This window comes from Oryctolagus cuniculus, chromosome 5 (genome assembly GCF_964237555.1).
Source record: "Oryctolagus cuniculus chromosome 5, mOryCun1.1, whole genome shotgun sequence".
NCBI classification, from domain to species: Eukaryota; Metazoa; Chordata; class Mammalia; order Lagomorpha; family Leporidae; genus Oryctolagus; species Oryctolagus cuniculus.
This window is the reverse complement of record NC_091436.1, coordinates 28,444,246-28,456,582: the sequence shown is the minus strand read 5'-3', so window position 1 is coordinate 28,456,582 and position 12,337 is coordinate 28,444,246.

Here is a 12,337-nt window from a genome sequence, read left to right as displayed (position 1 = left end):
ATTAGGAAGTTAGAACTCTATTTTTTTCCGTTATGTCATCTTGCATGGCATGAAAATTGTTGGAAAGAGTGCTGAATATAGTACTCTACGTTGGAAACAGTGCTGAAGTGGAAATTAGGAGAGTCATGTTCTATTCCTTTCTGAATCAGACAAACAGCACAAATTCTTTTATTTTTATCACTTGTAAAATAAAGTGTGGAGCAAATGACCGACTCTCCACATAAAATCAAGTCCTTTTCTATTGCCTTGGCCATATGCTTAGACATTTAGCTGAGGAAACTGGGGGTCATCATGCCCAAGATAAGGAGGTTTCAAAAATTTCATGGAAAAATAGAATTAAAAGACAATTCACATTTCCTCTGAACTTTTTGAAGCTCCATTCATAGACTATATTGCTATTATCTGATGCTTCTCCTGTTAGTGATTTCCTATGCATAATCATCTCTCAGTTTCTACAATTAATAGAAATGGACTTGTATCACTCACTTGCTCTACTGCGTTGGTCCCTTATCTACATTTTTTTCTGATTTCTTAGGATTGCTAATCTCCATTACCCGTGTTGCAGTATATCTGAAAAATTCTGTAAAACAGAAAGCTAATGATGACAAGCACTCTGGAAGAATGGTATGTTTCTGCCTGAATATTTAGCATGTTGTTCCAGACCCTTCTGTATTAATTTTACTGCAGCTCCTATCACCATAATCAATTCTCACCACCATGTTAGCACACTGATCATCTTGACCTCCTTTCTCCAGAATGCACAACTTCACACTTTCATAAAGGCATAGGAGGCTAAATCTTAACATCTGTGTTCAAGTTGCTTTCTTCTCTAGGATACTCTGCTTCCTTTGCAAATCTTAGTGGACAATCTTCCTTCAATTATCACAAGCATCATTCTATTCAACAAAAATTTTGTAACGATGCTCTTTTTCCGTATTACTTCTTCAGTGTGGAATCCATTATTTTATCGTTCCACTGTTTTGCTCTTATACCACAGTAGCTATTTGATTTTAATGCCATAAAATAGTTGAGTGTATCTGAATATTATTTTATTAAAGTTTTATATTTATTCTCAACTCCTTGGGTATTACAACTGACTGGTGTTTTGCATTTGTATTAAAACTCACAGAAATTGCCTTTGACTATGACCTTGTCTAAACAAGATAAGAGTCGGAGAACTCAAGGGGCTTCCATAGCCTTGGAAACTCATGACTGGTGCATAGGGAGATTACTGATGCCATAAACAGGAGTGTCAATTTGTAAAGTCAACAACAGGAGTCACTGTGCACTTACTCCTCATGTAGGATCTCTGTCCTTAATGTGCTGTACACTGAGGCTTAATGCTATAACGAGTACTCAAACAGTATATTTCACTTTGTGTTTCTATGGGGGTGCAAACTGTTGAAATCTTTACTTAATGTACACTAAACTGATCTTCTGTTAAAAAAAAAAAAAAAAAAAAAAGAAACTATCAATTCCCAACTTGACTCTCACTGGGATTAAACATGACAATAGGTCTGATCTGATTTCATCATCATTTAAAAAAAAATCATCTATTATTTTTCACTTTATGTTTCTGTGTGGGAACAAACTGTTGAAATCCTTACTTAAGGTATACTAAGCTGATCTTCTGTATACTAAGATAATCGAAAATGAATCTTGATGTGAATGGAAGGGGAGAGGGAGTGGGAAAGGGGAGGGTGGTGGGTGGGAGGGACGGTATGGGGGGGAAAGCCATTGTAACCCATGAGACGTACTTTGGAAATTTATATTCATTAAATAAAAGATAAAAAAAAATAAAAAAAAAATAAAAAAAAAAAAAAGAAATTGCCTTTGTAAAATATAAAACACTCTTTCATCTATAAGCAGCCATTGAAGGTGCCATAAATTTGTTAATATTTTATCAACTGCATTTTTCCTATATGGGAGTATTTTAAAAGATTCATAGAAAAGTGTAATTAAGAGATAATGTATATTCTTCAGTTTGTTAATATGATATATCACATTTCTTGATTTGGGAATGTTGAACTATCCTTGCATACCAGGAATAAAATTCAGTTGGTCCAGGTGAATGATCTTTATGATTTGTTATTGAATTCAATTTGTTGGTATTTTGTTGAGGATTTTTGCATTATGTTCATCAGAGATATTGGTCTATAGTGCTCTTTTTCTGTTGTATCTCTTTCTGGCTTAGGAATCAAGCTGATGCAAGCTTTATAGAAGAAGTTTGGCAGGATTCCCTCCCTTTCAACTGTTTGAATAACTTGAGAAGAATTGGAATTAGTTATTTAAACATCTGCTAGAATTCAGCAGTGAGGTTGTCAAGTCCTGGGCTTATCTTTGTTGGTAGGTTCTTTATTACTTATTCAGTTCCCATCTTGGTTGTTAGTCTACTTAATTTTTCTATGTCCTCATGACTCAATATTAGTAGACTGTATGTGTCCAGGAATCTATTCATTTCTTCTAGGATTCCCAATTTATTGGCATACAGCTCTTTGTAGTAATTCCTGATGATTCTTTTTATTTCTGTAGTACCTGTTGTCACAATCCCTATTTCATCTCTGATTTTATAGATTTGGATCTTCTACCTCTTTTTTTTTTTTCTTGATTCATTGGGCTGTTTGTATGTCAATTTTGTTTATTTTTTTTTAAAGCAGCATTCTTCATGTCACTGACCTTTTGTATTTTTTTGGTTTCATTTTTGTTTATTTCTTCTCTAATTTCTTTCCACCTACTAATTTTGAGCTTGGTTTGTTGTTTTTCTAGGGCATTGAGATGTATTTGATAGCTCATTTAGTTGGTGTATTTCCAATTTCTTCATGTAGGCACAGATTGCTGTACACTTCATTCTTAACATTGCTTTTGCTGTATCCCTTAAGTTTCAATATGATGTGTTGTCTTCATTTGTTTTCAGATTTTTTTAAATTTCTATTTGACTTTTTCTATGACCCACTGTTCATTCATGAGCATGTTGTTCAGTCTCCATGTGTTTGCAAATGATCTAGAGATTCTTGAGTTTTTGATTTCCAGCTTCAGTCCATTGTCATCAGAGAAGATGCATGGTATGATTTCAATATTTTTTTTTTATTTGCTGAGACTTGCTTTATGACTTATCATATGGTCTATCCTGGAGAAAGTTCCATGTATGTTCATCTCAATAAATGCAGAGAAAGCATTTGATAAAATACAACATCCTTTCATGATGAAAACTTTAAACAAATTCATTATAGAAGGGATATTCCTCAATACAATATGGTAATTTATGACCAATCCATGGCCAGCGTTTTATTGAATGGGAAAACCTGGAAGCATCCCCTCTAAGATCTGGAACCAGACATGGATGCCTATCACCATTATTATTTAATTTAGCCCTGAAAATTTTAGCTGGAGACATTAGGCAAGAAAAAAAAATCAAAGTAATACAAATTGGAAAAGAGGAAGTCAAAATATCCCTATTTGCAGATGACATGATTCTATGTATAAGGGATCCAAAAGGCTCCACCGAGAGACTATTGGAACTCATAAAAGAGTTTGGTAACATTGTAGGATATAAGATCAACACAGAAATTTCAATAGCCTTTGTATATGTAGAAAATTCATGACTGAGAATGAATTGTTAAGATCAGTCCCATTACCAATAGCTCCTAAAAGAAATAAATATCTTTGAATAAATTTAACCAATGATGTCAAAGATCTCTACAATGAAAATTACAAAACACTAAAGAAAGAAATGGAAGAAGACATTAAAAAAAAACATAAATATCTTCCATGTTCATGGATTGGAAGCATCAACATCATCAAAATGTTCATATTACAAAAAGCAATTTACAGATTCAATACAATTCCAATACAAATGCCAATAACATTCTTAGCAGATCTAGAAAAAATTATGCTAAAATTCATATGGAAGCACAAAAGAAACTGCCATATGATACACCCAGTTCCACTCCTGGGAATTTACCCAAACCAAAAGAAATCAGCATATGAAAGAGTTATCTGACCCCTTTGTTCATTGCAGCATAATTCACAATAGTTAAGGTATGGAATCATCCCAGATGTCCATCAACAGTTGACTGGATAAATAAAGTATGGTATATATACATTATGGAGTATTACTCAATTGTAAAAAAAAAAAAAATAAATAAAATCCTGTCCTTTGCAACAAAATGGACACACTGAAAACTATTATACTTCATGAAATAAGGCAGTTCCCAAAAGACAGGTATCGTTTGTTTTCCCTGATCTGAGGTAACTAATAGAGTAACCTAAAATGTAATGTGTTGGAATGAAATGAACGTTTTGAAAGTTGATGATTGTTTATAGCCCTTGTCTCTTCCATTGAGAAACAATGTTTTTTTTTTCTTCATACTCTTTGTTAAACTTTTTTAACAAAGTATGAGGTTAACTTTACTACCATTAAATAAACTGAAAATAGATATTTATTAAAATTCAGAGTGGGATTTGGAAAGAGACAAGGAAGAAGGGTTGGAGTGTAGATTAGGGGGGAAGTGTCACTATGTTCCTAAATTTGTACATACGAAATACAAGAAATTTGAATAAAATTAAAAAAAGAAAATGAAAAAAAAAAACAGATAATGTATGAACTATGTGAAAGCTCGTCACATACACTGAAGAAACAGCATGTGATTTTTAACATCAGAATCTGAAAAACACTTGTTAAAATGTGCCTGAGTTTTGTTTCAAATAATTTGAAGAACTAGCAATTCTACTTTGTTGATCTCAATTGTCTTAGTCCATTTTCTGTCATTATGACAACATATTTTGGGCCTGGTAATATATAAAAAATACCTATTTATTTATCAGAGTTTTAGAGGCTGACACTCTAAGATGAGGTGTCCCCATCTGGTCTCTGGTGAGGGCCTTGTGGTAGATTGTAGCACAGTGACAGGAACACATGTAGAAGAGATCACATATTGAGACAGGAAGCCAGAGACTTGCAGGGACTAGGATTGCTCTTTTTATAACAACTCACACTCAAGAGAACTCACAGGGGTCCTTTAAGAACCATATTAATGGCTTCCTTAAGGAAATACCACCAAAGATCTAATCACCTTCTACAAGTCTCCCCATACTAAAAGTTTCACCATGTCTCAACATTGCAACACTGGGGACCAAAATTCTAGCACATAATCTTTGAATGACATGATCAAACCATATCCCTTCAATAGCACTAATGATGGTCTTGTAATATTTGAGATAAATTTTGTGTTGTCCTAGAGCAAAAGGCCTGATTTTCCATGTGAAACCTTTTTCACATATTCCTGCATTAGATGTTAAGAAAGAAAGAGATCTAATATTTTCCTGATTGCTACAATGTACATAAAAATATTGCATATGTGAGGAGTTTACAATAAAACCGATTTATCCAAGCATTTGCTGGGGATCCTAGACTCAAACTGTCTTTATTTTCTGCAACATTTTATTTTTCTCTTAAGCACATTTGCATTGTATTAGCAGAACTATATATTTTTGTAACTATTGAAAATTTTTTTAAGTTGAAAAGTATTATGCATTATGACTTCACACACTGAATTCCAAGATCAATACATCAATAAATGAAAAATGCAAATGAATAAATTTTAATTACATGATATCTTAAAGTAATACAATCTTGAACATATGCTTTTCTGTAAATACTTGTTGGGTAACAACTCTGCCACACACAGCATTAGGAATATAATAATCAAGCATAATACAAACACACATGTCCTAAAGTTCCAGGGATTTCTATTACAAAAAGAAGAAAAGATATATTACAATGCAGTTAACTATTAGAATAACAAAGGAAATGCAGAAATTTTCTCTTTATGGTGATATTTTTGTAGGTACTTTCCTTTTAAGTTTTATTAATATAATTTTATTTATTTGTCAGGGAGAGTGGGGGGGGGGAGAGAGAGAGAGAATCTCTTCCATCCACTGGTTTACTCCTGAAATGCTCACAATAGGTGCAGTTGGGCCAGATTGAAGAGAGGAGTCAGAAACTTAACTACTTAAGCCATAAATTGCTGGTATGCGAAGGGCAATTAGCAAGAAGTAGAATTTGGAGTAGAACCAGAGCTTGAACCCAGGCACACAGATAGGGGATGCAGGTGCCTAAGTGGTATATTAACCATTAGGACAAACATCCACCCATGTGAGATTTTTAAGTCCTTCATAATTCACCAAGCAGACAAAGGGGAAACAGGTAGTTCTAGCACAGGCGAGAGTAGATACAAAAACTCTATTGTAAGGGAAAACTACCCTCAAATTTTCCAACTTGTGGAATTTGTTTTGGTAGAACATTAAAGCTGAACTGGTCATAGGTGAATTTAAAAGACCCTTGGTGCTATGCTAAAAAGATTTAGAACTTGAGCAGATTATAGAAAATGGCATTATTGAAAACATTAATAGAGAAGAAATATGGTGAAAGTACCATTTAACACGGTTATAAGTTAAAGTGGTCACAGTCATAGCACTGAATGGAAGCTGAAGAAATGAAGGGCTGTTAAGGGGTTCCTGCAGTTATTCATGTGAGTGTGATAGAGGTTAAGACTGTGCTGACAGAAAAGAAAGATCATGAAGACCTAAAGGGATAAGAGGTAAAAATCAGATCTAGTGACTCATGATGGGCAGGAAACTGAAGAGTAGAAGACAATATTCTAGCTTCAGGCTAAGCAAATTCTGTGTATGTATGTGTCTATAAGGAAGCAATGAGAGAGAGAGAGAGAGAGAGGGAGAGAAATAGGGAGAGAGAGAGAGGGAGAGAGAGGGAGAGGAGATATTTTAAGAGGAGAAGAATTTGGAAGAAATTTTGGATAACTTTACAGAGTGTAAGTCATTTTCCAACAATATTAGGAGCATGAGACTGTATGCATTAATGCCTTGCTTGTGTTAGCTTAACAGAAAACCCACAATTGATGGCTTAACCACATGGTGGTTTATTTTGTTATTTCTAACTGTAACCCAGAGATGGGCACTGCTAATAGTGCTTCCTTGTCTCTTTCATTATATTGGTCTTGGTCTCATTCTGACTGTGCAATGGTCCCAAAACAGCTGCTGCCATCTCTATCCTACACTCACATTTGAAGTAAGATGAAGAAATATGAAAATAAAGTGACAAAATAGGAAACAATATATAATATAATATAATAATATAATATGATATGTAAATGCATATTTCTAACTGTCCAATTCATCATGATGGAAGCTCCACTCTGGGTGGAGACCAAAAGATAAGGCTGCCTATTCTCCCAGCTCCAATCGAGGGTTGCAGGAAGCTCAGACCATCCTTTCCAGAGATATGTTACAGAAATTAATTTCAGGCAACTGCATGAGGTCCTTCACCCACTCAATCTCATTGTGCAGAGGAGGCGCTGCCTCAGGGGTGGCGGACCAAGAACAATGGGGTTTCGTTCATCGTTGCTCCAATTCATGTGCAAGGTTCTATGCTTGGAAATACAATCTCAGGATCCCAGAGACTGCTGTGCCAGCCCAGAAGCCTAGCCTTGCAACAGTTATCTCTTGAATGCCCACTTTCAATGAAATCACTCGGATTTTTCTCAGGGAGAGAAATAAGCCACATGAACAGGGAGGTACAAAGCTCTCTACATGGTAACTGATTTTATTTGGAGCAGAGAGTCGAGCAGTTCAAGTCTTCGTTTGCTCTTGAAAACAAGGAGTATTTTGATGGTAAACAAGTAAGAAGAGGTCAGTAGCTCTGTGAAAATAGGTTAAAGTAAAAGACAAATTTTAAACAGACAGAACAGGGGGTATTATCCTGCAGTTATAACAAACCTCAAAAATTGGCATCAAAAATACCATGTAAAGGGGCTTAGATTTAATTATATCTGACCATCAAGCAGTGTATGCTTTAAGGTACAGGACAATAGCTGGCATTTGGTAGATGCTAACAGTTATGTGTCACGGCTAAAAGAAGAAGAAACAGATATATTACACAGATAGAATGGAATGAGATAACTGAAGTGGGCTCTGCTAAAACTGTTGTTTACCCAGCTTGGCGCATGTGTGCCCTAGGATATACACTCTGAAGAAAGGTATTAGAGAGTTCCCATTTTGGAAAAATGGGCTTTACAAAAGCTCTCTATCTTCATCACTGAATAAATACACAGATGACAAGACGCTCCAGAGAAAGCATGACCTACAGCACAAAGTGCCCCCTGGAAGTAGGCCTGGATGATACAGGTACCAGATGAAGGCTTCAAATAAATGTCATAAACATATTCAAAGGAAAACATGCTTAAATAAAGGAAGGTATGATGATAATGTATCATCCAACCAAGAATGTAAATAAAGATGTAGAAATTATAGAAAATAATCCAATGTAGGTCGGCGCCGCGGCTCACTAGGCTAATCCTCCGCCTAGCGGCGCCGGCACACCTGGTTCTAGTCCCAGTCGGGGCGCCGGATTCTGTCCTGGTTGCCCCTATTCCAGGCCAGCTCTCTGCTGTGGCCAGGGAGTGCAGTGGAGGATGGCCCAAGTGCTTGGGCCCTGCACCCCATGGGAGACCAGGAGAAGTACCTGGCTCCTGCCATCGGATCAGCGCGGTGTGCCGGCCTCAGCGGGCTGGCCGCGGTGGCCGTTGGAGGGTGAACCAATGTCAAAAGGAAGACCTTTCTCTCTGTCTCTCTCTCTCACTGTCAACTGTGCCTGTCAAAAAAAAAAAAAAAAAAAAAAAAAAAGAAAAGAAAATAATCCAATGTAAATTCAGTCCATAATGCACTCAGGAGAAAATATAGAAGTGAATCATGACCTAAAGTTCGGAAAAGACTTCTCAGATAAAACACCAAAAGCGTAAGTGAGAAAATTTTAAACATGGACGGCATCAAAAATATCTTTTTCTATAAAAAAGCATCATCAAACAAGTGAAAAGACAACTTACATAATAGAAGAAAGTATTTGCAACATATATATCTGCTAAGGGACTTGTATCTAAAATAAGCAAAATATCTCTTACAATTCTTTAACATTAAGACACATGATTCAAATGTGAACAGAGGATATTTTTAGGGGTCCTGAAGACCACCACCATACTCCATGGTTCACCAGAAGAACCCTCAGATCCAGAAAAACTCTTATATTCACAGTTATAATTTATGACAAGAAAGAAATTCAGGTAAAAATAGTGAAAAAAATTAAAAGGAGGATATAGAAAGCAATGTCCATAAATTAAGGGACATATGCTTCCAATTGTCCTCTACAATTGTCACCATATGGACAATGCTCAATTATCCCGGCAATGATGTGTGACAACAGAAAAAGTATTGCCATCTAGGGAAGCGCAGCTAAGCTTAGATATCCAGAGTTTTGTTGAGGGTCAGCCACAAAGGCATCAAATGCACATTTGATTGATCATATTTAGTCAGAATCCAGACTCTGCAAAGGTCAAACTGATAATACGTGGGCCCAGTTACTCATTAAAAACTACATCATTTGTACAAACCACATGGAACACACAGAAACTTGGGTGTAAATATTCATAGTAGCACTTATGATAACCAAAAGCACATGATTTGCATGCCTATTAAGTGATGAGTGGATAAATAAAAATAGTTTATTTATAGACTGCTATATTTTCAGCAGTAAGACACAATAATGCAATAATATCAATGCCTTGGAAACATCACATAAATGAAAAAAACCATGTCAGATATATTTCCATGTACATTAAAAGTTCAAAATACAAACTAGTCATTTTCATAGAGGAAGAAACTAATGCTTGTCTAGGGTATAGAACATTTAAGAGACAAAGAGAATAGTTTCTTTCTAGGTTGATGAAAGTAACCCACAGTTAATTGTGTGGATAGTTGTGCAACCTTATAAATACATTGGATGAGATTTAATTTCACAGGTTAAAAATGTGAAATATGGGATGTGTAGAATATGTCTCAATAAAGTTTATATTAAAAAATCTTTCCAGAAGACATTGAATTATGTCTTATTGGTTGAAATTGATGTCACATGGCCATTTGCTTTATATAAGGAAGTCATCCTTCTTCAGTGGTGTGTGAAGAGTAAGACACTTTTAGTTTCTCTTTTTATTTCTTAGTTTACCAAAAAATGTTATTAATTTTGTTTTCTTCCCTAAAATCTACCTCCTGTTGATCTCTTTTATTGTTTTCCTAGAATCATTTTCATTATTTCTGCCCTGATATTTATCATTTATTTCCTCTACTGACTTTGGGCTTAGTTTGTTCTTTTTTATTCTTTGAGGTAAAACCTTGGGTTAATTGTGCTCTTTTTTCTTTTTTGATGTGTTTATTGCTATAACTTCTCTCTTACAACTGCTTTTGAAGAATGTATATCCTATTGGTATTGGATGGAATGTTCTATATATGTCTTCTAGGTCCATTTAGTCTAAAGTATAATTCAAGTTTATTTTAAGGTCTTATTGATTTTCTGTCTTGATTATCTGTTGATTGTTGAAAATAGGATATTTAAGTCCCCTACTATCATTTTATCACAGTCTATCCCTCTCTTCACATCTTTAATTCTTGCTTTATATATTTAAGTGTTTCATTATTGGATGCATATATATTTAAAATTACTATATCCTCTTGATGAATTGATCCTTGGAACACATGATAGTAAGTAAAGGAGAGAGAGGATGTTGTGTGGGTAAGTGGTATTATCTCCAGCAATGTCTAAACTTTGGAGTTAGCATGAGGTCTGAAAATCATCAGGGGGAATGATAGAATTGCTCCCTACCACAAAACGTTAAAATATATTACTTTCTCGGTATGAGCAATAAAGATCATTTTTAGAAGACTGACTCTGTCTTCACATGATATTTATCAATGGAGGTAATTATCTCCTTATTGAAATAATATTGATATCTAGTACACAATCCACATATATGTATTAATACATTTATTAGCTCTCATTCTCTATTATCTATCTATCTATCTATCTATCTATCTATCTATCTATACAATAGCTTTCACTTTCATTCTCATAGATATGTAGTGAGGAAAATATGTCTCCTGAAAAAGCAAAAAGCCCAGAAATCTGCTAATAAGTATCAGTTGTTATTGTAGTTAGTATATAATTAATGTTACTTGCTCAGCACTGTCATGTAACTAGTTAGTGATATAGTCTCATACTGGTGACTCTTCATGGTTCTTTAAGTTAGGATGGTTTTAAGAACTAGGCTCTCAAGGAAAATAAAGAGGAGTTTTATATCTCATATCTATTCCTGTTAATCTTTTATTTTAAATTATATCACTGTATATGTTAATCTTGTATGTCAAATTGCATGACCTAACCGTATTCCATATGTTATCATATTAGACCTTCCATATATTTATTTATTTATTTATTTGAGAGAGAGTGAGAGAGTTAGAGAGTGCTTCCATGTACTGATTCAGTCCCCAAAGGCCCACAATGGCTGGGTTGAGCCCTGACAAAGCCAGGACCTAGGAACTCAATCTATGTCTCCTATAGGTGTTGCATGCTGCAGAAACCCTATTATCAGAGCCATGATTTCTATCCCCCAGAATCTACATTAGTAGGAAGCTGGAGTCAGGAGTCGGAGTCAAGTATTGAACCCAGGTACTGAGATGTACTCAGATGTAGGACAACAGTATCTTAATCGATATCATAGCCATCAGGATAAATGCCCACCAAAGCGCTTTCCTTATAAATTTTCATTTAAACTTAAGTGATTTCTGGTTATTCTGAATAATAATTAATTCTATAGCCAGCAATTTTTCTGTTGTGGCATTGTTCTGAATTCCATCTCAAGCCTGCTTTCTGCTACCTGCTATATCTCAAAATTATATTACTTTTACTGCCTTAAATAGAACTCTGCTGAAATCCTGTGCCTTTTGTTCATGTTCTCTCTACCTGGAATAACCTCTCTGACCTTCAACTTTTACAGTCAAAATCAGCTCATTCTTTGTGGTGCATGATTGATTATATATCTGCCATACTGTGCTTTCTTAACCCCTCAACATTCTGCTTTATTCCCATATTCAAACATTGCTTTATTTGTATTTTTAGCATTTATGTTCATTTGCCTCAAGGTCTGAATATTTTAATAACTGTCTGTAAATAACGGAAGGCTGCCAACCCTTTGATAGAGGCCACTACTCTTGTTTATATTTCCAATATTTAAGCATGCAAAAGGAGAGGTCTAAGTTTTTAAATCGTGTGTCTTAGTGACCTATGAATAGGAGATATTACATATATATGTATTTTTTAAACATAATTATGCACTAACACCTTGTGCTAAAGCAATACTCAGTTACAAAATGTGTTTTAACACAACGGAAAACAGAGCATGTAGGAGACGACTGTGGCAACATATGAGTACCAGGG